This window comes from Lepisma saccharinum, chromosome 7, assembly GCF_977018435.1.
Source record: "Lepisma saccharinum chromosome 7, izLepSacc3.1, whole genome shotgun sequence".
In the NCBI taxonomy this organism is placed as follows: domain Eukaryota; kingdom Metazoa; phylum Arthropoda; class Insecta; order Zygentoma; family Lepismatidae; genus Lepisma; species Lepisma saccharinum.
In genome coordinates, this window is record NC_139235.1 from 95,790,489 (window position 1) to 95,817,765 (window position 27,277).

General features: G+C 40.2%; 1 protein-coding gene and 1 non-coding gene across 3 annotated transcripts in view; one reads left to right on the forward strand and one right to left on the reverse strand.

The window, feature by feature from the left end:
- LOC145990047 (uncharacterized) overlaps positions 1 to 27,277 on the forward strand; it is a 507,967-nt gene that overhangs the window by 272,084 nt on the left and 208,606 nt on the right. The window lies entirely within an intron of this gene.
- On the reverse strand, positions 9,244 to 9,318 carry TRNAT-UGU (transfer RNA threonine (anticodon UGU)). Its single transcript has one exon. It is a non-coding gene; the product is annotated as a tRNA-Thr (tRNA).

Genomic DNA, 27,277 nt, shown 5'->3' on the forward strand with positions numbered 1-27,277 from the left:
CTGAGAATTTACCTTAATGGAAAGTAATCGAAGAAGGTTAGGCACCTGATATTTTCCCTCTAAAATGCCCTCCAAACTAGAAAGATGGCAAAGAGGAAGGCCTTTTCAGAACACTTCGTTTACAAGAGACGATTTATCTATTGAACTGGTTCATTGCGAACTATACATTACATACAACAATACATTAATAGAAATAATAATAACAATAATAGTTGTCATGATTATGGTCATTATACAGTAAGAACGGTTACAAAATATAAAAAGTAAATAATACATTATTATTTTTACTATTGTTATTAATATTATTATGTCATCCGGGGGGAGAGACTACTCGATCCACTAGAGTCAATCCAGTACAACTTTTATAAATTATGTTTTTACATTTCATAAGTTAGTGAACTGAAATGCATAGTTATTCTATTTTGTTATTAACTTTTAGACACATCTTTCAAGAAAAAGCTGCAAAAGTTAGGGAGAATTTTTCGTTATAAACTTCATGTTGTGTGAATATTGAAAACTGTAGAACCGTTCATTCTTTGGATTATATGGTAGAATGGTAGAACATGAAAAAATAACGTGGTTCGAGTATTTCACTCATTTTTTTCAGATCTAATTCATTTTTTACTTTGTTATTCTGTTCGAATACTCACTGAACTTTTCCCCTGTTATTATCTTCTATATATATAAAAATGGATGTATGTGTGTGTGGTAGTGTTGCCCACGAGACGAGACGAGACGAGACATAGGTCTGTCCCGTCCCGTCTCGTGAAAATGCTGTCTCGTCTCGTGTCTCGTCTCGAAAATATTCGTTTGTCCCGTCTCGAAGGGTTCTGTCTCGTCTCGTCTCGTCCCGTCTCGTTTTGTCCCGTCTCGTCTCGTAAAAGTGATCCGGGATATCATGCCAACAAAAGTCAAAAGTAGCAGAAACACAATATTTTTTCGGAAAGTGGGATAAAGCTCCAAATATATTACCCATTGCGTGGTGAGAATAAATAAGGTTCGTTAATCATGAGGACATTTATATTAAAAATGCAGTTTGTTGGTTACTGATTGCTAGGTATCTTATGAAATCTACCTTATGGTTTTTCTGGCTTCTGTACAAGAGTGTTCTTTTTCATTACTGCTATACCTTTTTGGAAGTCTTGAAATGTTTTCCACTAGACCTTCTTTCTTTCTGAATGTCGAACTTCTGTGCACTATGAAAATGTACATTTTTTCTTTAAATTCTAAGTTTGGCGTTTTGGAGCTACAAAAAAGTTTTTAAATGTGTAGTACGAACACAAAAGACTATTTAAAATTTCAATACTTAGTATATTACAAATAGAAAGCATTTATTGTTCTTAATATTGTTAAACATCTTCTATCACATAAGTTTCAAAAAGTGTTTCTTTGTGATTGTGCTGTTTCTTACGCTCAGCTTATGACGCACATACTTCTTTGTTTTCCCTTTAGTCTGTAAGTCCGGTACCACCACCGCTTGATCTAATTTATCCTTCGGCAGGCACGCATCTAGAAATATATGTCGGAGAAGGTGTCCGACCCAAGTGTTCCAGAAAAAATGATAATAATAACATTAACGACAACAATTAAGCAAATGTTTAATTTAATACATTAATATAATTCATAGGTCTATTCAGTTGAATATGTAAATTAATCAATTCTATTATTATTATTACTGAAATGTTACAAAGATGGTAGAAGAATAGTAATATAACAGCACGAATATTAGCTAATATCTAGCTTACGTGTAGTTAATAACATCGCCAAAATTTGCATAAAAACAGCTGTCCTGGTAAGAAAATTAATGTAAAAAACCGCGATGAATTAAATATTTGCTGAATAACAAAAAAGGATGTTACATCCAGTTGACGAAAAAATAAAGTTCCTGATTAATATTTTATGCTCATTATTATAAGTAGTAGTGTACATAAATCTTCATTGATACTGTCATTCAAAGCCGTATGATCCCAATAGAATCCCTGTTTTCTAGTAAGTTCGGCAGGAATAAGTAACCCTTGATTATGCTAAACAAATATATTTTTGATTTAGCTAGAGCAAGGCCCCAGGTGGATGCAAGAAGCCGTTCCTGCAAAAGTGTATGTTTTACGAAGCGAAGAAACGTGACAAAACCACCACGTATGGAAGGCAAACCTGCATTTATTTTATATTGCACATTTACAGAGGTTACAAAGTTTTGTAACTTCCTGAAGTTACAAAAATCCCAACTTCAATGATTCTTTTAGACACTATAGTTGAAAAAAATATGTTTAGATGCACCAAAAGTGCGTCATTATCAGATTATGCATATAACGTGTTATTGGAATCAACATATTTGTGTAAATTGGGTGCCTCCCCGATGGCGTAGTAATAACGTCGAGGTCTTGTAATGAAACGTCCTCGCGTCGATACTCAATGGAGGCATAAAGTGGATCGAATCGCACTTTAAACTGTAGGTCGGTTCGCGATTTAGCCTATTTGTGAATCAAGTGGACTATATATAAAAAAACAAAACAATATCAACCTTAAGAATATTAGAATCCACTAATTCACCCACAGGTAAGTCAAATTTCACATATCCCTCTTCATCCTCGTTCATAGACTTCCTGCAATACTCTTGTGCATGTGTGTTGCATCCCACCAGGTGCGAGAAATGTGAAGAGTTATTCTTTCCCTGTACTGCGTTATTTCTTTTCATAAGAGTAAGGCTAAATTCTCGTTTTATCTGAACTTTTAAAAAATGTGCAAAATAAGTCTATCTTTAAACAACCACCCTTTCTCGTGTATGTGCAAAATAATCCCACTCTGTCTCAGAAAACCTCTTCCTACGATCAAATGAAGGAAACAACTCTCAAGTCTCAACAATTATAATTTTTTGCTTAAATTTCCTATCATTTATACAAACAGTAGCACATATCACGTCCTTTGGTGTAACACTGTCAACAGCTAATGTTACTTTCCTCGCCCTAATAAATTTACTTCCAACCAGTGACGGCGCCAGGGAAATGTGACTCTTTTTATTGCCCCTCCCTTGCATCAACCTTCATTCCTACTTTAGGCCTGGATTTATGGCACTTACCTGCTACTGCAGGTCAACCTCGCCCTATGTTTGGTGTTTGCCCTCTTAAGCAACGGTGTCCATTGTTCAAAGCGAAACCTCTGTCAGTGGAGAACGGCGAAAAATAGTCTCGGAATACACCCTGGCCGTAAACAGGCTCCCGCCACACTGACATTGCTGTCAGCTTCCCTCTGAAGTTCGATGAAACTACTTTGTGAAATGTGTTTAGTAACGAGTGAAAATGTATACAGTAGATACTACATCTATTTTGCTCATAAACTTGAAGGCTAAATTTACAAAATAAAAAGAACAGCTACAACATTCCTTCATCTGATTTACAGAAAGGCTTATCGGGACTGGACCCACACTTTAAAGTGGGATTCAAATCACTATCTGATATCGGGTATCGAACCCGGGACCCCTTGATTACAAGGCGACGACGCTACCACTGTACCATCGGGGAGTCCCCTCATAGAACAAAGTTTCCTTCTACGACGATTATACAGAACTTAGTGCCCTTGCTTCATTTCAAATCTATTCTACATCAGCCTCAGTATTTCGTTATTACAATCCAAGGAATAAATAGTATTCTCCCTAAATAAGAAATAAATAAATAAAAAAAGCGTTGTAGCCTAAATAATCTTCAAACGGACGTAAAATATCTAATCCAACCACCTGTAGAATGCCTGAGGTAAACAACAAGAATTTTCTCAACAAAGACAGGGCCTCCCCCATGGCGCAGTGGTGGCGTCATTGCCTTGTAATCAAGGGGTCCCGGGTTAGATACCCGGTGGAGGTACAAGTGGTTCGGATTCCACTTTAAACTGTAGGTCCAGTCCCGATTAGCCTCACTGTGCATAAAGTGGACTTAAAACAGCAACTCAAGCAACTCAACAAAGACATTTCCGAAATTCCCATAACATTCTAATAATTTCGCAACCCGTGCAACTAATCATGTGATAAATTCTTTTCATGGTTCTCTGTAAACACTAAAATCACCAAATTACTTCTTTCCATATTTCCCGTATTTTCTCCTCCTCTTTAGCTCTCAGCTGCTCGGAGTGGGATAATGCAGGATTATTTATTCCTAATTATCTCCTTCTCTTAGTCTTGCTAATATCCTGGACTCCTTAATAACTTTCCATACAACTCCTTATCAATTTGTACTGCCATGTTTCCTACAATGTTTTTCCTACTTCCTAATAACAATCACTTCTGTACACCCTTTGATGTAAAAATTAAATAATAAAAATAAACCATATCCGTCGGTCCGTTTATCTATCCAACCTATAGAGCTGAGACTATTTTTACAAGATAAACCTCGGACGCAGACATTCTACGATCTTTTGGCCCCTCCTTCTACCTTCTCTACCTACCCTTTTACTTGATGTTATTCAAAATTGTATTAGTATCTGGAGTACTATCGTAACATAAAATTAATAACCTGGAATAAATTGAAAAACAAAAGTGGGGAGTAACGCTGAGTGTCGAAATAGTATTGAAAATAAGTTTAGATATTCATTCATTACTCTCTCTAGAATAGTCTTCTTTTGACTTAATACACGTTTATCAACGTTTCTAATTGAAATACTTTATTCCAAGCAAACAAGTATTTGCAACTGATTAAATATTTTGCTTTTATTTTTTCGAGACATTCGAGACGAGACGAGACATTTCAAAAGCCGTCCCGTCCCGTCTTGTGTCTCGTCTCGAAAACGAGTCGAGAAAGGCATTCCGTCTCGTCCCGTCTCGAATTTCAAAAGGTTCGAGACGAGACACGAGACGAGACGGGACATGTCCCGTCCCGTGAGCAACACTAGTGTGTGGGTGTGTATATTTGTTTGTTCCGGCATAACTCTCGAACGCCTGGAGCGATTTCAACCAAACTTGGTACGCGTATCACTTGCAATCTTGAAATAATATTTTGGGGTAAGACACCCCTGGCATCCCTAGGGGTGGGCTGGGAAGGGGTGACATGTAAAAATCATCGAGAAACACCGATATTAAATTCCGCACAAACAGACATCCGTGACTCTATGCAATCCGCACAACGATATTGTTTCTCGGGTTGCCTAACATTCAGGCTGTGTTGCGAATGGAATCCATAGTTTTCGTTACACTCCCAATGCGGTTCAACTCCAAGTTCATCACCTATCGGCATGGGGGGCGAGGGGGGGTGAAAAATAAAATGCCACAAATGACCTAGATTAGTGTCGAATCCATAGTTTTCGGAGTCGCTAAGTTAATTGGTGACATTCACGATCACATTTAAAATTAGTTACATTTTACACTATAGTTAGAATTCATTATTTTCCTGTCTAATACAAGATTGGGATAAATAAATACCCGGGTAACGCCGTGTAATCAGATAGTTACTAATAAATATAGCCAGTAGCCTGATTTGAACGATGCCAATTTTCAAGGGGAATCGACAGTCTGGTTGGATCACCACTTTCTTCCCGACACCCATGCTGTGGTGGTAAATTGTTGGCATTTATTCGAAGGATATGCCGTTTGTTTGGTTCCCAGTTTCAGCTGCTGGTCCGCTCCCGGTTAGAAAAACTGCTTACCTCAAGTCTTGAAAAGGCTAGGATGGCAACACTGACGATACGACTCAAATGGATCCATCCTCGGGAGGTTCTTTCGGAGGGAGAACATTGTGGGTGAGCCGTGGTCGCATACAAGATGCTGCCGTGTTCGAAGGGAGGGAGGGTCACGCACTCTATCACCAGCGGTTGCAGACGGAGGGAGAAGGCCGCGTCTTTTCTCTCGAATTACATGGATTGTGATTCTTCGAGTTATGGGGGGAGCAAATGGAGCGGAGGGTTTGGCCTTCCCCTCTTGCTTCCGTGTTCGGATGCAAAATATTCGCCATTTTGTGGGAATAATTCGACGTTAAATTGTCGCTAGTGTTCGATAAAACTCGGTTTGACCTTTGGTCCACGAGAGGGCTGATATTCCAAAATCCGAAAAAAAAAACTCCGTGTGCTTAGAATTCATTCTAGACCATTCACGTGGTTTATTTTCGTTCTTATCTAGCTATTTAATAGGCTTATGTAACCACGTGCGCTACGATGCAAAGTGTCCCGGGTTCGAATTCCGGCCTGGTCATAGGCGTTTGTGAGTGTCCCTTCATCAATTTCATCATCACCCATCCTCATCTTCGCGATTAGCCAAAAGTGGCAGAAAAGCGAAGTAAAATAAACAAAATCAATATCAAGAAGGTGGCGATCTGATTTATAGAGAACCATAGCTGTTTAATGTACAGTTAAATATGGTTTGAGTTTATTTTAAAAAGTCTATTATTTCGAGACTTGATTGATTGATTTTGTTTATTTTACTTCGCTTTTCTGCCACTTTTGGCTAATCGCGAAGATGAGGATGGGTGTTGTAATGAAATTGATGAAGGGACACTCACAAACGCCTATGACCAGGCCGGAATTCGAACCCGGGACCCTTTGCATCGTAGCGCACGTGGTTAGATAAGTCTGTTAAACTTATTGAGAATATCTAGACAAGAGCGATAGCAAACAACATGAAGATTCACATTACTGCTCTAGAATTAATTCTAAGCACATGTAATTTTTAGGATTTTGGAATATCATAGCGGTTTTTCGAAAAAGAGAAGAAAATTAGAAAAAAAGTTACCTTCGTCTCGACAATGGTCTTACCGTGCCTTAACGGTCAAACTCTAGTTGGTGATAGCCGACCTGCGTGGCGGAGTGGTTAGTACAGCGCGCTACAATACCAGGGATCCCGGGTTCGAATCCCGGCCTGGGCATAGATGTTTTTTGTGAATGTCCCTTCGCTAGGGTTAGCAGATCGCTATAAGGTAAAAGTACGACATGCATTACCAAAATATAGGACTTTAAGTCAAAATGTATTACACAAATCATTCGCAGTAAACAATACACATTAGCCTACTAGAACATGTTAGAACGTGAAACTGGCACGTTTATACTTAAAAAAGAAGATTTCTTAAATACAAAATTACCCATCTTGTAATCAATACTAATACACCTCCTACTACACGTGTTTTTAATCTTACTTCTCAGAAGAGCCAAATTTCTCTCAAAATTTCAAGTTTAGTGAAAATATTCCTATGAAGCTCTGAAGAGTCGCCGTTTGAAATTGTAATAAGACAGTACCACCCATTTTACAGGCTCTGCGAGAAATGTATTTTTAATTTATCAGTCCAGTGTGCTGACATAATGAAAATACTCTGTCAACATTTGCATTCTTGCCTGGAATGGCAAACATTTGAAATAACATGAAAAATAATATCCTTAACACAACTTGTAATGGTTCCAGAAGTTTTAGCACAATATCTAAAAGTGCCACTTGAAGCACCAATCATAAAGAACTACTAAATGTCACTATTGAGTTTGGGAGAGCAGTCCATGGACTTGATGTTTCCCTGTGATTTCTCTTTGTTCGACTGAAACGTATTTTCTTAATTTAAAATATGTGTCTCTCAAAATGTAGGACATTATCAAATTCCTCCCGGACGCAGGACGTAAGGGTAAAATGTAGGACATGTCTGTGAGGGCGCTCGGTAAACCTGTTCATCGCGATTAGCCAAAAGGCAGCGAAATGAGTGATCATGCTCCAGCCGAGCCATCTTTATAGTGTAAGTGTGTGTGGTGAGAGTGCAGGAAAAGAGAAGTGGGGCGAGGAAGAAGGAAGAAAGACTGGAAGAAGAACTGTCGAGGGAGGGGAAGAATGTGTATATAGGGGACAAAGGAAGATACAGCTTAAAAGAAAACTAAATGTAACAAATATTGTAGAAAAAAAACTATGTAGTGCGTACAGCCTATGGCTCGCACAAAAAGAAAATAAATATTCATATATTCATATTCAAAAGTGGCGTCAATAAATAACAAATCAAATCAAATAGCAAGTCTCGGTCCGTCCCTGCGTTACATCTCATCTACTTCTCTTGTTGCTAATATATTAATTAGGAAAAAAATAGCAAGAGACGAAACTTTTGAGAAGAAATATCCCGTTCGAAAGTTTCCACCCACTTACGGAGAAGACCATTTCCTGTCTCCTGTTTGTCAAAAGAATCACGGTACCCTCCGCTTCAATACAAAATTGATGAGAACTTAAGAAGCCGATTACACGTAACAGTGTTTCCGGAATTCATTTAATGTAGCCAAGGATCTTCCGATAAATTAGATTCGTTATCTCGCCGAAATGGTTACGGTCGCTCGTCTGCAGCGTTTCTTCGCGGCTTTGCATAATTGAACTTAAAACTGCTCGCGAGGTCTAACGGGATTAGTGCGAGGTAACTTAATTGGCGGTTTTATCCGCGCCTAATGTCTTCTACGAGGAAGGAAGGCGTGCGTTCGGTTCGGTAATTGACGTGCAGGATCATGTTCTTCTGTTCGTCCCTTTGTGATGACGTAGTGAAATATTGCTAGAGTGTGCGTCAAATCTCCTGCATATGGCGATAGCCAATAGCAGCGCACTGCAGCGGTGCATGTCTCGCACGGAAAAGAGACAGCGTGTTTGAGCGAAACGCCTTGTCACGGAGAGCACGGAACTAGGCAACGCCGCACGTCTGTGATTCGCTGGTACTGTTCGGCCGTTCAAGGCCATATGCAGGAGATTTGATGCGGACTCTAGCACCCAACATTATTGATACGACTCCAGAACGCCTTTTCTTGTTTATGCTTCCCTCTTTCTTTTTGTTTTTGGCTGTCTTTTCTCTTTGTCTAATTTTATCTCTCGCTCTCTCTCTCTCTCTCTCTCTCTCTCTCTCTCTCTCTCTCTCTCTCTCTCTCTCTCTCTCTCTCTCTCTCTCTCTCTCTCTCTCTCTTCATGTCTATACTTCCTTCACTATCTGACATCTGTCCTCTTTCCTTCTCATTTTTCTTTATTTCTACATCTCTTTGTCCCACCTTCTCTCTCTTTTTGCATCGCTTTCTGTCTAAATTTCTCTACTTCTATGTCTCATTTCTCTCCCTCTCTTCCTCTGCATGTCCATACCCCCCTCTCTCTCTCTCTCTCTCCTTACTCCCTTCCTCTGTTTATGTGGTGGAGAGGTGCGTATGGCGAATTTAAATGTAATTTCTGTTTTGATTTATTTATCTTTCTGGTTTGAGTTGCTGTTTTAAGTCCACTTTATGCACAGTAAGGCTAATCGGGACTGGACCTACAGTTTAAAGTGGGATCCGAACCACTTGTGCCTCCACCGGGTATCGAACCCGGGACCCCTTGATTACAAGTCAATGACGCTACCACTGCGCCATGAGGGAGGCCCATTTATATTTTTCTGATTGTTTATCTATTTCTACCTTGTCTTTCTGATTGTTTATCTATTTGTATCTCATTCTTTTGTCTGTCTCGTTCTCTTCCTTCTCTGATTACCCGTTTCTCCCTATTTCTCATTCTTTCCCCTCTCCCTGTGATAATTACCGTCGCATTTCCCCATGCATACCGTTTTATAGATGTACGTAAAGGAACAAGATTTTGTTTATTATCCAGCGCCACATTGAGATTAGCAAACCGATCTGTAGACGTGGCGGCAACCTGTTTCGCTATCTCTCGCCAACCGTGCATTATGTTGCGAAGCAGGAGGAGAATTCCTGGCTTTCTTCGAGCAGATTTTTTTTTTCCGTCCGCAATTTTTCACGCGCGAAACTGGCAGGATTTATGGCTCTGCCAAATTTCCTCGCCCTCCGAAATGCCAAGCGTCGGTTCGAGGTGCGTAACGTTGCTTAAATTAACGTGACCGACCGCAGGAAACTTCCATGGAACTGTTGCAAGTTCTTCTGGAGTGAGTAACCAACGAATGAAGTCATGTTTCTTCCTTCGTGGATCTGCTTGGTGTACCGCGTCACCAAGGACGTATTTGGGGGGGGGGTCAAGGGAGTCCCCCCGAAAGACTTTCCAAGTACTAAAATAATGAAAATATACTTTAGCATTTCTTTTTGGAACTTTTTGGAAGGCAAGGATTATAGACCTATGGCTTTCAAGGACAATGTCAAAATCGATTTATGCAGACTACTAATTACTATAATATGCTTAAAATATTAATCAGGAACTTTACTTTTCATCAACTGGATCTAACCGTCTTTTTTTGTTATTCAGTAAATATTCTTTATGTATTGACATTAATTTCCTTGCCAGGGCAGTTGTTTTTATACAAATTTTGACTATCTGTACACTTAAGCTAGATAATGAATGAATATTGCTGTTATACATTCTATACTTGTACCGTCTTTTTACCTATATATGTAATAATAGCAATAAAATATTAATTAATTTAGTATTTTAATTTGGCATAATTATAATATAATAATTATGATTTAAATATTTATATTATTATTATTTCTGATGCACTTGGTTAGGACCCCCCACCGAAATACATTTCTAAATACTTGCCTGATAACTGAAAGAAAACATTTTTAAAAACCGTAAGGTGTTTTTTTTCTAAAATGCATTTCGTGCGTGTGTTGCATCATTTTAATGCATATTTGAGGTATTTTAAGTGCCCGAACCCCAACGATTACTATTTACCCTTACGTTATCTGATGATGTATTATTAATTTTGAATAGCAACAGAAAAGTGAAGGTGGCGTGCGAGCATGACGTGGCTCCTTGAGTTTCCTGCGAGACGCGGCAACGCTGGAGATTGCGGCTAATTGTTCGGGAGGCAGGTACAGTTAGGGGCCCGGGAAAGTGATCGCAGGAGACCGGGAAGGGAAGAAAAGATCCATTTATGGCACGAACAGACTCGATATATGTGGAGGGGAGACGGAATAAGAAGGGGGTCTCCCTCCTGTGCGGGACTGATCTCTGGGAACGGCAAGGAGAGGTGGGTGGTGGTGGACCAATCTTCGCACGGATTCTGATGCTTGCGCTGGGGTGGTTGGTTGTGTTCTTCTTCGTAGTTTGACTTGGCATTTGTTTTCCGTTGGAACGCAATATGTTTTTCCCTTAAAATTCTACATAGTACATTTCCAGAGCATCTACTCAACGAATTCCCCGTGATGTTTTTCCGTAGACATGAAAAATTACAACCCTTATTAATCCAAACCCCATTGAATTTATACATATTTATAAATGTTCGGAGGTAAGTTTTTCACAGTTTAGCATTTGTTTTTATTGAGGAAGGAAAATGAAGCTGCATTGAAAATAGAACAGAATTCTCTCAATCCGTGTACTTTGTTAGTGTTCTTTGCAGAAAAATCTATGTGACAGACGGAAGATTATTGCAAGATATCTTGAAGTTGATTATGTAAATTTGAGTTTGAAATTCTTGTACAATTAACAATTTTTCGTAGATTAGTGTATCCCGTAACATTTGTGACTTGTGTTTGTAGATGCATTTCGAGTATGAATGTGTGAAATGGCAAATTTTAATTCCGCACACTAAATTAAATATTTTATTTATATATATATAACTGCCTGCTAAGGGATGCCTTGTAGGGAATAGTTGAAGGAGGAAAAGTCCGTGGAAGAAAGAGATATCAGCTTATGGATGATATTAAATTAACTGGGTCGTATGCTATTACGAAGCTTAAGGCAGAGAATAGGGAAATCTGGAGATTGCAGTGAAAAACCTGCCAATTAGGCAGAAAACAATGAATGAATGAATATATATATATATATATATATATATATATATATATATATATATATATATATATATATACCGTTTAATTTAATTGAATTAGAATTATTGGATACATTGAATACATAGACCCTTATATTTGTGTGTGGATGATGAGTGGCGGAAATATGTAAGCTTGAAATATAGAAAACAAATGCTTGAACCCTTGGAATTTTGGAAAGTTCGCCTTGAAAATCGGGAATTGTACTTGAATTTTGTCCTAGCCTTAGAGTACCCACCCCGATCTTCTGTATGTGCCTAATTTAATATATTGACATCTCTACGCTAGGAGGAACCACGCAACGTCGCCGTCTAAAGTGTTTCAAAGGCAACAGATCCCGTTGCGGTAGCACTGACAGAGACGATTCCACACAGGTAAAACAGCGACAGCGAAAAATCAGGCGAAGCCAGGCCGGCTCGGTAGCTCAGTGTTAGAGCAATGGCACGGTATGCGAGAGACCCTGTTCGAGTCCTTGTCGAGCGTCTGGGTAGAATTGCGCTGGTGCCACATGTGGGAAAAGCAAAGCGAGAGCGGGACAAAAGTCGCTGGTTCCCGCGCACTGTGTGGCAACGTCAACCGGGCTGCGTTGCCTAGTTCGAGCGTCAGACCGAGACACTTTTGTGTCATCGGTGACCTCTGGAGCAAATACTGCCAGTTTGTATAGCATGGATTACAAAGACCAACTCTACAACGAGATCTTTCATTCTCTTGAACCTCCGAACACACGCGGTTGTGCTCCGACGTGGCAACAGCGCGAATCTGCCACCCGCCTAATTTCATGGCCATGCGTTTAGTACATCTCCTCTGTGTGTGTCTAATTTAATGAATAAACGTGTTCGTATTCGAAATTCTGCGAACTGTCACCGTTTCAGTTTTCCTGTGATGCTGGCAACCGTTACACTTTCAGCCAATGCGGGGCTGCATAGCATGCAGGGGTTTCCACAAACTGTCACTTCTTGGTCGGAATTTTGTGATCAGTTCATTAGGCATGCATATTTCGGTTTTGATGGAAACACGAAATGTGAAGTAACAGTGCAGGTGTGAAGTGCATTTTCCTACCATTTCTTGTCGCGAAATCATGCGAAATGTACTGCAAATTGCGAAGTATTCTCTGTAATACGACGACACTTTTTGAAGTATGAATTATCTTGTGCGTTATGCAAATAACGGAAAGTTGATTAATTCTGCTGTAAATATTTCAGGAGCAAAAAATGACTCATTTATACAGGTATAAGCTTCATACTCTGGCAACTACATAAATGTGCTATTAGAAGGGAAAAGCGTAGTTTTTTAATTCAAATTTTGAGTTATATTCACCATTTTAACACCGAATTTACTTTTTATATACATATTTTGATCCTGAAATATGCCCAGTTTTTGGTACTGAAATCTTGAGATATTTTATTCACCACAAATATGTAGCTCTCTCTATATATAAGTATTGCCTCTTTCCTAATACATTGTATTGTTGCAGAAAGATTATCGATTAACTGGAAAGTAGGTAATCGGCCGATACCAGTGGTATCGTCATGTGTTGGATTTTATTTACCGATACCCGCAGATACATTTCCGGCGGTTTGATCGTTCTCGGGGTCTGCAAAAACGCCCCTCGACACTTTGGCGGATTCTAATTATCCTTCTTATTGTTAAAAACAGAAATGAAGTTCATTTAGTTAGTATTCGAACAGATTAGTCAAAGTAAAAATGCATTGGATCGAAAACATGGAGTGAAAAATACAGGAACAAGGTTATATCACAGGTAAGGATATAAGGGCAATGGTTCCGGTGAAGTGAGGCGTGAGAGCTGTTGAAATTTAGCAGTGCCATCTCTTGTCTTTTTGTGGAAGCAAGATTTCGAGTGGTGCCTCTCAGCGCCTCCCAGCGTATTACTCCGAAGCTTCTTGCGAGGAGCCGATCCCAGCGGGAGGTCCGTGCAGCGGTTTCCCTGCCAAATAAGAAATGGTTTCACAGTTTTCAAAATTCTAATAATTACAGTTGTCGCGAGTGTTCACACAACGCACCCGATAAAAAATAAATCCCTCGCCTTTTCTTGAACGAGACGTACAAAGGTTAATATCAAAATGCATTTCAGATACTAACTGCATCAAATGCAAAAGAAATAATGGGAAAATAGTTGTCTGGTATTCACTCGTTTGGTGGATAGTCTCTACACATTTATATAATAATTATTATATTATTATTATTTCGAACAATATTTATTTTTGTTAGTTTATAATATTTATTATTGTATAATAAAACTTATAACCATAGTAATAATACTTATTATTTATCTACTATTCAACTTTTTATCATTTGCCCGACCCCACCCCCCTGCAAACATTTCTGGCAACGCCCATGCCTAAAAGTTATGCGAAATTCAAAGTTTCAATTGATTTTGTGCAGATATTATGTAAAAAATTTATTTTGTGATTACGTAACAGCCATGTTTTATATTCTGATGTAATTTTTTGAATATTTTAAAGAAAATCTGTGGTAAATTGATGTTTATAATAATACTCACTCACTAATATTAATGAATATCGAACAACTTTTAATTGTATAATTTTGAATTATCGGTATCTTTTCGAAGCGATATCGGCTCACCCGTGTTATTTATTTTTTAAAAAACTCTTCCGTCTTGCATTGTTATTTTTAGACTCGCACTCTAAGACACGCTGGCCATCACCTCTTGCTGCTACCCCATTGTTCATGACATGCATCATTCCGGGGTTCCTTGCGATACCTTGCCTGCGTCATTTTTATTCTTGTCTCGTTTCTCCCTTATCGCCTTTTCCTCCCCTGTTTCTTATTGTTATCTCTCAAAGGAAATACTGGTGCTTCCAAGGATGATGATGCACGTGCAGTGTAGCCATATCACCACATTTCTTTCTAAGAATATTTGGCTCGTAGGTGTAACTGACTTAAAACAGGACAGCTACGTGTATAATTTCTGCATACTGCAAAAAGCTGACTGAAGAAATAATGGTCTAACACCATCAATTCCCGCAGCTAACTACCGTTAGAAAAAGCGGCACGGCTCTTTTTCAAGTACAGGGTGTTCATAAAGTCCCGGTACCATTGCAAAGAAAAAACATAGCTCGGAAACTACATGCAATAGAACAATGATGTTGATTGCAAAGTGAGCTACAACTCTCCACGTTTATATGCCATACACCTCAATGTGCGCCTCTCTAGTTGCTCTCTTAGCATCAAGGCGGTAATCCACTTATGCCCATACACGCCCCAGCATATCACCATTAACAGTTAGGATACTTTCCGTTATTCTTCTTCGAAGAGTAGCAACATCTGGAACAGAAATGCGGTAAACACAATCTTTGACGTATCCCTAGAAGAAGAAATCCAAGGGTGTGATATCAGGAAAGCGCGGTGGCCAGGGAATAGGTCCATCACGGCCTGTCCACCTGCCAGGGAAATGCCTATTCAGAAAACCTTGCACATCCTTGGACCAATGAGGGGGTGCCCCATCTTTTGAAAGATTACGGTTCCCTGTAATTCCTCCAACTGAGGAAGAAGATACTGTTCAAGCTTTTTTGTGTGTGTGTAATTGTACCGGGACTTTATGAACACCCTGTATATTACACAGAGATAAAAAAAGTTTGTTTCGAATTACCAAAAAATAGTTTCTGGTAACCAAATGTTTGTTTAAATAGCTGACAGTGGAAAATGCTTTTTAGAAATCGTGCACATTTGTCTTGAGTTATCAAAAAAATTGGTTAAAATCACCAACATCGTAGTAGAGGTTAACATTTTTTTTATTCAAGTTACGAAAAGGCTTAACCAAACGCGTTTCGTTAATTCAAACAAATACGTTTTCTTCTGTGCACGTGCAATTACACAGTTACCTTAATGAATGTAATTGTAATAGAATAGTATTTGCCAGTGGACAGACAGACCTGCCTTTCCCCACCTCGCCGCGGGAAAAGGTGGATGGGAGAGAAGACTATGGTCCTCGCGTCTGGCTGTACTGATCGCAGCCGCAACTGACGACCCTCTCTCTCTCTGTCCACCAATCTTCTTGGGAGTGTGTGGCTGAATGGCTGCATGAGTGTAAACATAGTTGCCAAGGAAATGTACTTATATGTAGTAAAAGACCTTGGCGTTTTTATTGATTGTACCTTAACGTTCAAACAACATATTTCATATCCTGTTAATAACATATATAAATTACGGGGTTTTATTATTAGAAATACTAAGAATTTCAGAAGTATAAACTGTCTCGCAACCATACAACAGTATTGTAAGAAGCAGGTTTGAATATGCTTCCATTATGGTCACCAATGTACAAATCTCATGAAAATTCCGTAAAGAGAATACAGAATAAATTTTTGAGATATTTATATTATATAAATTATAATAAGCCACTGCTACAGAATGTGACATATAAAATTTTCTTACAAGAATTTAATTTTAAGAGCCTTTGTAATAGGCGGGATATACTATATGAATTATACTTGTATAAAACTGTAAACTATATTGGACAATTTCTCAGCCAACTGCAATTCAATACGAGGAAAAATAACTTACTGAGCCCTAAAACACGTAAAACTTAGAAATATAAGAGTAGTCCGTTAAGTAGAATGTGTGATTTGTATAATAAGCTTTCAATTAATAACCAGAGCTTAAGATTTATCATTGCCTTTCAAACTTTACAAGAAATTGATTGAATCAAAAGTATAATAACAAATATATTGTAATTATTTTGATAGAAATATCTTATCTTCTAGTTTATTCAACAATTATGTACAAATATATTCAATATATGTAATTTCAACTAATTTGTACTTGTGTGGTGAAATTCCACTGAAAGATACCGATTGTTAAAGTTGATTATTTGCCATTATGTAATTGATTACTTGTACTATCGGTCTATGCATATTTGTATGTATGCTAATTGCATTTGTTCTGTTTAATTTGTGTGTGTGTGTTTATAAACTTATATTTTGTAAGATTGCTTATCTGCCTTCTGTAATTTGAGGATTTACCTCTGTTGAGGCAGTAATTGAATAAATAAGAAGCTGTAGGAGTAACATCGCTCTCCCGCTACACCATTGTCAAGCGTACGTCTGTTTTGTCAGTTGTTTTTAGTAGCTTGTTTGTACAGTGTTTCCGTGTTTTGTGTACTAATTTTCCATGCTTTGTGTACTATTGTACAACTTTTATCCAGTAACGGCGTTTATCAACTCCCCCCGTTTTACAGTACGTTTGGCAACATGCTGTGTATCCGACGCTTATTTGTTTCGTCCCGCCAGCAACGTTCGGTACCTTGTGACACGAAAATGCCCGATGTCAGTCGAAGAGAATTCAACGGGTCGCTGATTCGTTGTTTCCCAGCCGCCAGCTGGAAACGCAAGCAGTATAGCACACTGCGCAATCAAGCGCCCTCTGCACGTCCCAAGGACACTGCTTAGTCCCCACCCCTCTCTCTCTCCTACGGACGTCGAACCCAGTACCATTCGACGTGCTTCTCGGGGAGCCAGGCTCTGCGGTTCGAGTCGATTTCACGTCACCGAGCAGGCGAAATGCGTTAACAACCAGCGTGTATGCTTTTTCCCTCTCTCTCTTCAAGCTCTGAATGCTCCGAAGGAGGGACTTTTAAGTAGACCGCGATTCCTCTGCAGGCGTCTCGCTGGCTGCCTGCTGGCAATTTCTGCAGAAATCCGCTCCTGCCCGAAATGATTACCGCCGAGAGTGCACTTTGATACTAATTGTCCGCTGATATTTCCGTTCAGCGCCCCGTGACAGGCTTTGTGTGCAATCGGAGGCCTCTTTGGGTGAACCAAGGCCACAATTCAATTGCCGGGGAACTACAGTGCGTTAGTTTTGTCACTGGGCCGAGAAAGCGCGTGACTGCAGACCGCGCGGCATGGCGCGGATGCCGGCATTTTCCACCCGTGACATCCAGCTTGTTTTTACGCACATATCTTTAGCATGCAGACAATTATATTTACAACTGCATTCACACGTTCCCGGCATCTTTTGATGAAATTTGATTGACGCGCAAAAGTTCCTCTTCCGTAATTCTTGGTAGGCTATGTTCTGTTTCTCTTAATCTCAGAACAAGTTTCCAAAATGCTTCTCTACGTGGAGCTGCAACGCCAGGGAATTTCTACAAATGTATCGACATGATTCGGTTCTGACATAAGTGTCATACATGAAAATTCTTTATTCTAACGAAGTTGTTCCATCTGATGAGGACATATCTTGAAGCAACCACAAAATGAAGCAGGGTGTCTCTTAATTCACAAATGCAACATGACTGCCTGAAAGTTGTTCTTGGACCGTAAAAATAATCCTAAATTTCTTCCTAAACATAAGGACCGAATAATTTATAAATATTTTTATGGTGTATGTGTGTCATAGTTCTTCGGTGTTTATCTACAAAGGCGTTCTTATCGTCCCAATCCACTTTTTTCCTAGCAAATAAAAATAATCCTTTTACTGTTTGCGGATTGCATTAAGCCATTACAGAGATATCAGATATGGAACAATAAGGAAGTGTTTAGATCTGATCTACCCTGTGAAACATACTGGGCTTGTAATACACATAATGAACAGTCGTTGTAACATGACATACTTGGCAAGTTAGACTAAACCAGCAGTTCTTAACCTGTGGTCCGGTAATATGCATCCATTACACTCGAATACTGCTGTCCCATATGGAATCCACAGAACAAAACATGGCAAGACGAAATGGAGAGCGTTCAAATGCAGTTTGTGAAATGGCTCTCTCTCAAGGTGAACATTGTTTATCACAGAATAAACGTTATGTAAGCATTTCTGTTTAACAGAAGAGTTGTCAGTGACGTCATTTTCCTTCAGGAAATGATTTCACATGACTGTCAGTGTTCCGAGATATTAGAAACAAGCTGCTCTTACCCGTCGCAGTGTAGGGGTACAAACCAGCGACGTGTCCACCCAAACGACAACGCTTCCCGTAGTAGCTCGCCCTGCTTCGAGGAAACCAGCAACCACTCCTCGCTCCACAGAGAAAAAGTTCAAGCAGGTACATACGAAAGAATACTTTCTGAAGTCCAGTAGCTCTCCAGTCAGGGCGGCCACGACCACCCTGAGACTTAAAGCGCAGCTGAAAGCTGCCAGGCGGGCGCCCAAAGCACCCGCCCCCACTGCCCCTTCTTCATCCCCTTCGCCCTCTGTGTCCTTACCCGAGGACATGATACAGGACGAAGCCGCGGATGAAGAATTTATCAAGGTGACAGGGCCTAGAAACAGAGTACGCCTCAAAAGGTAAGTATAATACCTCCAGCTATGGCTTATTGTCTCCAGTGGATCCTTAACGGTTTCCGTACACATCTCGAGGAACTGCAAATCTTAATATCTGAATTTGACCCTGCCATTATATGTCTCCAAGAGACACATTTTCGTCCAAATGAATCAGTGATTCTAAACGGATACACGCTTTACCGCACCGACAAGCTTCCCGAGGGTCGTCGTGCACACGATGGTGTTGCAATCGGTGTTCGAGATACCATCCACTCAACGCCAATCTTTCTCACCACCCCCCTCCAAGCTGTCGCCGTGCGGGTCCATCTACCACAGCCAATATCTGTGTGCTGTGTCTACATCACAAGGAAGGAGCGATTCTCTCTTGAGGACCTCCATTGTATATTCGAACAACTTCCGTCTCCTGTAGTTCTTTTGGGCGATTTTAATTCCTACCATCGTTTGTGGGGCTCCGTTCGTACAGAGCCCCGGGGTCAAATTGTAGATCAATTCCGTGAGGCATCAGGTTTAACGTTGCTGAATGATGGAACTCCCACATATTTCAGTCCTTCCTCTGGCACATACTCTGCGTTGGACTTGTCCTTCTGCAGTCCCAGCCTTGCTCCTACCACATCTTGGAGCGTTCATCCTGATCTCTGTGGGAGGGATCACTTCCCTCTCATTCTTACCTTCGAACATCTTCAGCAATCACGTGAACAGCACCCTCACTGGCATCTCAGTCGGGCCGACTGGGAAGCCTTCGAGCGTGCAGTGGACCTTGAAGTCGATCTTGCGTCGACTTTACCACCAATCGACGCCTTAGATGTCTTTGTGTCAGGAGTGCATGATGCTGCACGCACCTCCATTCCACATCCCAGTGGACCTGCGAGGCGACGCCCAGTCCCCTGGTGGACTGCGGAGATCGGTGCAGCCATCAAGGACCGCAATCATGCTCTCGATCGATTTAATAGGAACCACACTGCCGCAAACCTCGAGCAGTTCCGCATTATACGTGCCCGTGCCCGTCAGCTCATTCGAGCCAGTAAGAAGGCGTGCTGGGTCCAATACGTGTCTTCTCTGACGAAGCAGGCTTCGTCGAAAGCCGTTTGGACCAAAGTACGTCGCATCCAGGGGGGTGCATCTACTTCTCTGAGCGCTCTGGAGCACGATGGGACGTTATACACAGATTCCGGAGACATAGCTAATATCTTGGCCACGCAGTTTTCTGGTGGGTCTAGCTCTGTAAATTATGACCCACGTTTCCGCCGTGAGAAGGACCGTCAGGAACGACGCCCTCTAGTTTTTCGAAGTCATAACACCGAGCCATACAACTCTCCATTCACTGAACGGAAGTTCGATCAGGCACTTCGAGATTCTAAGAATACAGCTCCTGGAGTGGACAAGATCCACTATGAGATGCTTCGTCATCTGCCCATTGGAGCAAGAAATTTCCTTTTGGCGGTATTCAACAGGCTTTGGGTGGAGGACTCTTTCCCCACTTCCTGGAAAGAAGCTATTATTGTTCCCATCCTGAAACCAGGTAAACAACGCACCGCAGCCTCGAGTTACAGGCCTATTGCCTTAACTAGCTGTGTGTGCAAGTTGATGGAACGCATGATCAACAAGCGTCTCACCTGGTTTTTGGAGGAAAACTGCTTGATAAGTAATTTTCAATGTGGTTTTCGCTCCAACCGTTCCGCACTGGACCATCTGGTTCAGCTGGAAACACACATTCAGGATGCATTCCTCAACAAGGAACATTTAGTTGCAGTTTTCTTTGACCTCCAAAAAGCATATGACACAACGTGGCGTTTTGGCATCCTACAGCAGCTCCATTCTTGGGGCGTCCGTGGCCATATGGCGTACTTTATTAAAAACTTTTTATCTGATCGTTTTTTCCGCGTACGTGTTGGGAACTCCTTTTCGGATCTTCACGAACAAGAGAACGGTGTCCCGCAGGGCAGCGTATTAAGTGTGACTCTGTTTGCCATAGCAGTGAACAGTGTTATGGCAAGCATTGTTGCCCCTGTACATGGTCTTCTGTATGTAGACGACCTCACGATCTTTTGTCGCGCACGGAATCTCGCGTCAGCTTCTCGTCAACTCCAACTGACGATAAACCGTTTGGTTGAGTGGTCCTCCCAAACAGGTTTCACCTTCTCATCCGAGAAATCCGTGTGTGTTCACTTTTGTCGTCAACGTACATGTCATTTCGATCCTGACTTGTACATGGGGAAATCTCCCCTGTGCTTCGTGAATGAGGTCCGCTTCCTGGGCCTAATTTTCGATAAGAAATTAACATGGCTCCCTCACCTTCGCAAGTTAAAGTTCTCTTGTCTTCGAGTTCTCAACCTTCTACGTGTTTTATCTCATACTTTCTGGGGTGCTGACAGGACGGTACTGCTTCGCCTGTACCGTACACTCATCAGGTCGAAGCTTGATTATGGATGTGTTGTGTATTCTTCTGCCCGCCCATCTAGACTTCGCATCCTAGACACCGTCCACCATGCTGGTATACGTTTGTGCTGTGGTGCGTTTCGTACGAGTCCAGTCGCTAGTTTGTACGTAGAGGCATCTGAGCCGTCGCTGTCTCTGCGAAGACAGCGACTGGTAGTGAACTACTTCCTCCATGTTCGCTCGATGCCTTCACATCCTTCATTTGACACCATTTCCGACGAGAGTAGGCTGGCAAGGTATCGGCTCCACCCTAGTGTCACTAGACCATTTGGTGTTCGTGCAGACGAGATCCTGTCAGCACTTGGTGTTGACAGTGATCTTCCTGGCGTCTCTCCACTCATTCCGCCTCTCCCTACCTGGGAGTTTCCTGCACCTTCTATCGATTTTTCCCTGACTGCCCTTCCAAAGGCAGAAACACCAATGGTTGTATACCAGCAACGGTTTTTAGAACTTCGTGCGAAGCACCCCAATTTTAATGTGTTTTACACGGATGGGTCCAAGACAGTCGAATCAGTTGGTTGCGCCTTCGTCCTAGACTCTCAAAGTTCCAGTTTCTCGCTACATCCTGCCTGTTCCATCTTTACGGCAGAGTTGTACGCCATTCTAAAGGCACTGGACTTTGCAGACGTGAATGGGCTGAAGAAAGTCCTTGTGTGCTGCGATTCGACCAGCGTGTTGCAGTCTCTGGATTCGCCGTATTCCCGGCATCCGGTAGCGCAACGCATATTCAGACGGCTTGTGTCCTTATCTGCCAGCACAGATGTACACTTCTGTTGGGTCCCTAGCCACGTGGGCATCCAGGGAACGAAGCAGCTGATGCTGCCGCCAAGTCTGCTGATGCAGATGGCGACGTTCTCGTCCACCTTTTGCCAGCTAGCGACCTGCAGAATGTGTTCCGTTGTCACCTTCTTGACACTTGGCAGACCGAGTGGGATGTGGAAACGGGGAACAAGCTTCACGCTGTTAAGCCCACCATAGGTGCTTGGCGTTCCTCGTCTCGTCCCTCTCGGCGAGAAGACGTTATTCTTACCCGCCTGCGTATAGGACACAGCCGTCTCACGCATGGTCACCTACTGCAAGGGCTGGACCCTCCGTTGTGTCGTGCTTGTAATGTTATTTTAAGCATCCGACACATTCTCGTTGAATGTGTCGATCTTGCTTACCTCCGGCAGACTTTTAACCTTTCCGGCTGTTTGTCATCCCTTTTGGGTGATGACAGCAGTATTTTATCACGTGTTTTTAGTTTTTTGCGAAGAGCTGGACTCTTCCACCGTCTGTAAGGAGGTTTTTAGTTTGTTCTGACTTTTTAATGTGTCGTGTTTGTCTCGTGCAGGTCTCTTTACAACCTTGCACTTTTAGTTTTTCCAAGGGGCTATCTACACCCCTTTTTTAAATCTCAGTCAGAATTTTAGATAAGGGGACATTTCCCCGTATACACAGAAGGGTGCAAAATGGCCTTAAGTGCCGACGCACCCATAAATTTTAACTCAATCAATCAATCAATCAATTACAAACTATAACCTTTAATGCAGGCTGCCATAGTGTAAAGGTATCGAAATCTATTCTATACAGAGAGATCAAGAGTCAACGTGCATAGGGTTTCACCTGCAGTACGAATGCAGGACACCGTGAACAAACTATTAATAAATGTTGAATTTGACATTCATAGATTCATTTAGTGCACTGAAGAGAAAAATACATCACAAGTGCATAAATTAGTGTAAATATTGTGTACATAGATTATCATTTTGTATTTTTCTTTTTTTCTGTGTATAGCATATTATGTTCAACATAATTAGGAGATCTATCCTGTGCTGAACTAATAAATAATAATAGAGTAACATGAAAACAAGGATGAAATCAGAGCGAGACGAGATTTGCCAATATCCTGCATATGTATGCAATGCCGTTATGCATGTTTACAGGTGCTACTGATGGATTGACTTTGTCATCACCATAAACAAAATATATGACTATCAGTAAAATTGACATAACTGATATTACTCCCCCCTCTCTCCCTTTGTACCTGTTTGTGCCGTTACGAGTGATTGTTTGGTAAAAATGGCGGACCGGATATCGCAAAAGTTAATATTATCGATTTTGGCCCCGCCACAAAATATAACTTCGATGGTTGGTATCTCATACATATTAGCGTATTAAAATATTTTTGCAAAACCTATGTCGGAAATGAGGGTGAAGAAATTGCTTGCACTAGAAGAAATGTTACCTTTCATATTTAGGAATTTTGTCCTAGCAAACCTGAGTTACACATGGATTTTGTGTAAAAATTATTATAGTATTGGAACCAATTTTGTATATTTATTTTCGTTATCCTGAACTTCAATCATGTCTCTTCTGTACATGAATCCCGTTAAGTTGCCGAGGAAGTCTTCTTTAACCACGCCTACAGGCCTGTAGATTTATCCTAGTACAGTTTTGCGACATAAAAAATGGTCTGCCGTGTGCAAGATGTTGTTTCCAAGCGTATATTTGACATTCTTTCCCGATCGCCATTTAAAATTCCGTGCAACTCTACACATCCGCTGTGATTGTAGCAACCGAGTTTTCAAATTCCCCCTCGCAAAGCGAAGGGTAAGTCTGACTGGCAGAGAAGAAATCACGTGCTGCGTCCACCGCTCCTGTCGGTGGACGGAAGAACTCACGTGATATCTGGCAAGATCTTTCAGCAGCACTGAGTGGCGGGAACTGTACCAGGATCCTTCCCGAATGGTAAGGGTCATAGCAATCGCGATACGAGCGAATACGAGGCTTTTCGTTGACAAGTTACGTAACTCTTTATTTTAGTTCAGGAAGAAAGAATTCACTTGGGAAGAAAGTCGTAGGTTGAATAATGCAGAAGATGAACCAGCTGCGTTTTCTAGAAGTCTCTCTTGTTCGTGGCAGAGGAGTACGTCACCGATGCAAGCCAGTGAGAACCGACGCCCGCCCCGTTGTATTTCTGGACATGTGTTTCACTTCCGGCAGTTGCGCTGCGAGATAAACTGATCGTGACTAAGTGTCGCACAGATGGAAGAGACTGTTCCGACGAAAATACTTTTTCGAGGAAAAAGCGTTTCCTCAGCACGTAGCCTTGCGCTGCGATGGAGAAATGCAAGTTCGTGGGTGCAGGGAAGCGAGCTTCTACAAGTATGGACGTTGGTACTTGCGTTAGCTGAGGAACTGATAGCTTTTCAAGTATGGCCCTTGATACCATTCGGCTCACGAAATTCCTGAACACAGGTTTATCCACTCCTAAAACCTTCTCAAATGTTTCCTTCTTGTTTCTCTACCCCTTATGCCATTAATAAGAGCCCGGATTTGTATCGGGCACGAATTTTGATGACGTAAAAATCTTTGAAAAATTACCTTTAAAATGACAACAAAAATCCTGTAAAATGACCTAAAATCTTTGAAAAATGAAACAAAAATTCGTAGAAAACTCAATCTGCTTATTGAAAGTAGCATATATATTAATATTGTACACTTACATTATGGATCACTATCAATAACATTGCACAGAGAAAAATGTTTGTTTGGTTTAACCAAAAAAAATGGTAGTGGTGAACAAATCGTTTGTTTAAGTAGGCATCAACCAAACAATTGTTCACCAGTACCAAAAGATTTGGTCATGTTCTATTTGTTTGTCGTAAACAATTTTTTGGTTACCAAAACCAAATATTATGTTGGTAAATCTAATAAAATGTAGCCCATTTTTTTAGGAAAACCAAATAATATAGTCAAAATTACCAAACGATTTGTAAAATAATTATTCATAATTACTTGTTATAATGTGGCTAATTTTAGCTAGGGTGGGTACTAGATAGTTTGTAGAAACTAACTGATCTCAAAATACACATTCAGAATAGAAAGTTCACGTGAACTAACCGTTTTTGGATCGTGTTTGTTTTACTGCGTCACACTTAGCTTTTACTTATATAGTCCAGAATCAAAAAGGTTGCTCATGAGAGATTCTTTTTTATTCACTGCAGTGCATTTTCTTCTTTAATTTGTAGCTTTAATGTTCACATATCTTTCGAAGAGTATTAAAGCACAATTTCTCACTATGATTACAATCAAAAGTACTATTATTTGTTGCAAAAAAACTTACGTTTCTTCTACACATTTTGACAGAACCATCTAGCCGCCGGTGTAGGAAACTCAGTATAAAGTAAGTATATTCTGAGCTTTTTTTCAGAATATTAGGTTACACAACAACATAAAGACTCGCTTCGAGTAATTATCTATCTACATGAGTTTCAATTTTCGACAAAGATTTTCATACTACACTCGACGAAACTGGACAATCGTTATTTCAAATTCGAAAGCACGCTCACGCACATATAGTAAATTTAACCAAACGTTTTGTTTCTCTTTACTTACATATGTATCATTTTGTTTACGAGTACCATATTTCGTCTGACCAATTTTTTTTTGTATTCTTAAACAAAATTATTTAGTAATTACAAGCAGCATTTGGTTATCGGAAACAAAAAGCATAACCAAACAGCTCAACCAAACTTTTTTGATAATTCCAAACAAACCATTTTTTTCTGTGTGGGAAGAATTCACAAATATATGTTCTCACCAAATTCTGAGATTATCTGCTTCAAACGAGCAGCTTTAGATGGCTATATCTTCGGCATTTTAAATCCACTCGACACCTGAACTCACGAATAGAAGAAACAGAAGTCACACCCTCCCAACCACGAATATCGGACTAACAAAGTTAGATGCAAATGTTCGTGCTGAGAGACCTTCAGAAATACAACGTTCAGCTGCACCAACAGTTAAGCTGTCGCCTTCCTTTGATTCTCGAGCATGCAGTATTTATTGTTAATTTTCAAAATAAACTTTTTTGTTCATTCCGAAAGAAACAATTTAACAACAATTGCTTCTTCACCTTGGTGTGTTGTACGGACTGTGAATAAGAAACTCGACAATGTTGCATTTCGTGATTTTCAGACAGGCGTTGGTAATTAACCATAGAGTAAGTACCGCAAGATAAACAGAAATTGTTGAACTTCTTATGTTTCAACATGCAATGACACAAGATGTTTAAAAAAATGTCGTAAAAACGACGGAAAATTTTAAAAAATGACCTAAAAATAAAAAATGGTAAAAAATGACCAAAAAAATTACATTTCTTCAACCTGAGGAGGGTGTTCAGGATTTCTGTACTAGTTAGCAATGTCTACGTTGCACCAATTAAAAGATGAAATGTCATCAAAATCCGGGCCCTGGACTAATTACATACTCTATTGCCCTCTAGATACATATCTTGAACAGGAAAATGTCAACGAATAATATAACTGTCGTGATTTTGCAAAAGTTTTATGTTACATATATATGCCAGGATATTACTTATTTTACATATTTGCTAATTTACTTTACACAAAACAACATATTTCGATAATTTTTTTCCTATTTTGATCCTTTTTCCTATATTTTTGATCTCTGAAACATGATGAAGAAAATTTGTAGCTCATGTGATGTCATATTTTCTAATCAATGAGACTAAAATTGACTGCAAAGTCGAAAGACGGGAGAAAAAGCGAACTATTATTTATGTAATGATACTGGAGTTGGAGTTTGTGCTTCTTTGATTTTATAAAGTTGATACAAACTTTAATTTGAACAACTTATGTCCTCAAAATTATGTTGAATATGTTCAAATATAATAAATATCTAGCAGAATTCTTGAAATTGCTTGGGTACTCGATTATTATTAATATTACATATTCTTTGGTACTACATATTTAACTACATATCCTTTTGATAATACATATTTTATCAATTATTGTTACATATTTATGTACATATTTTGTACTTCGATATTACATAAAAATCCGGGTTCTAGCCATTACAGCGTCGGGTATGCCTCGACCCACTGTTTCCATTCTCC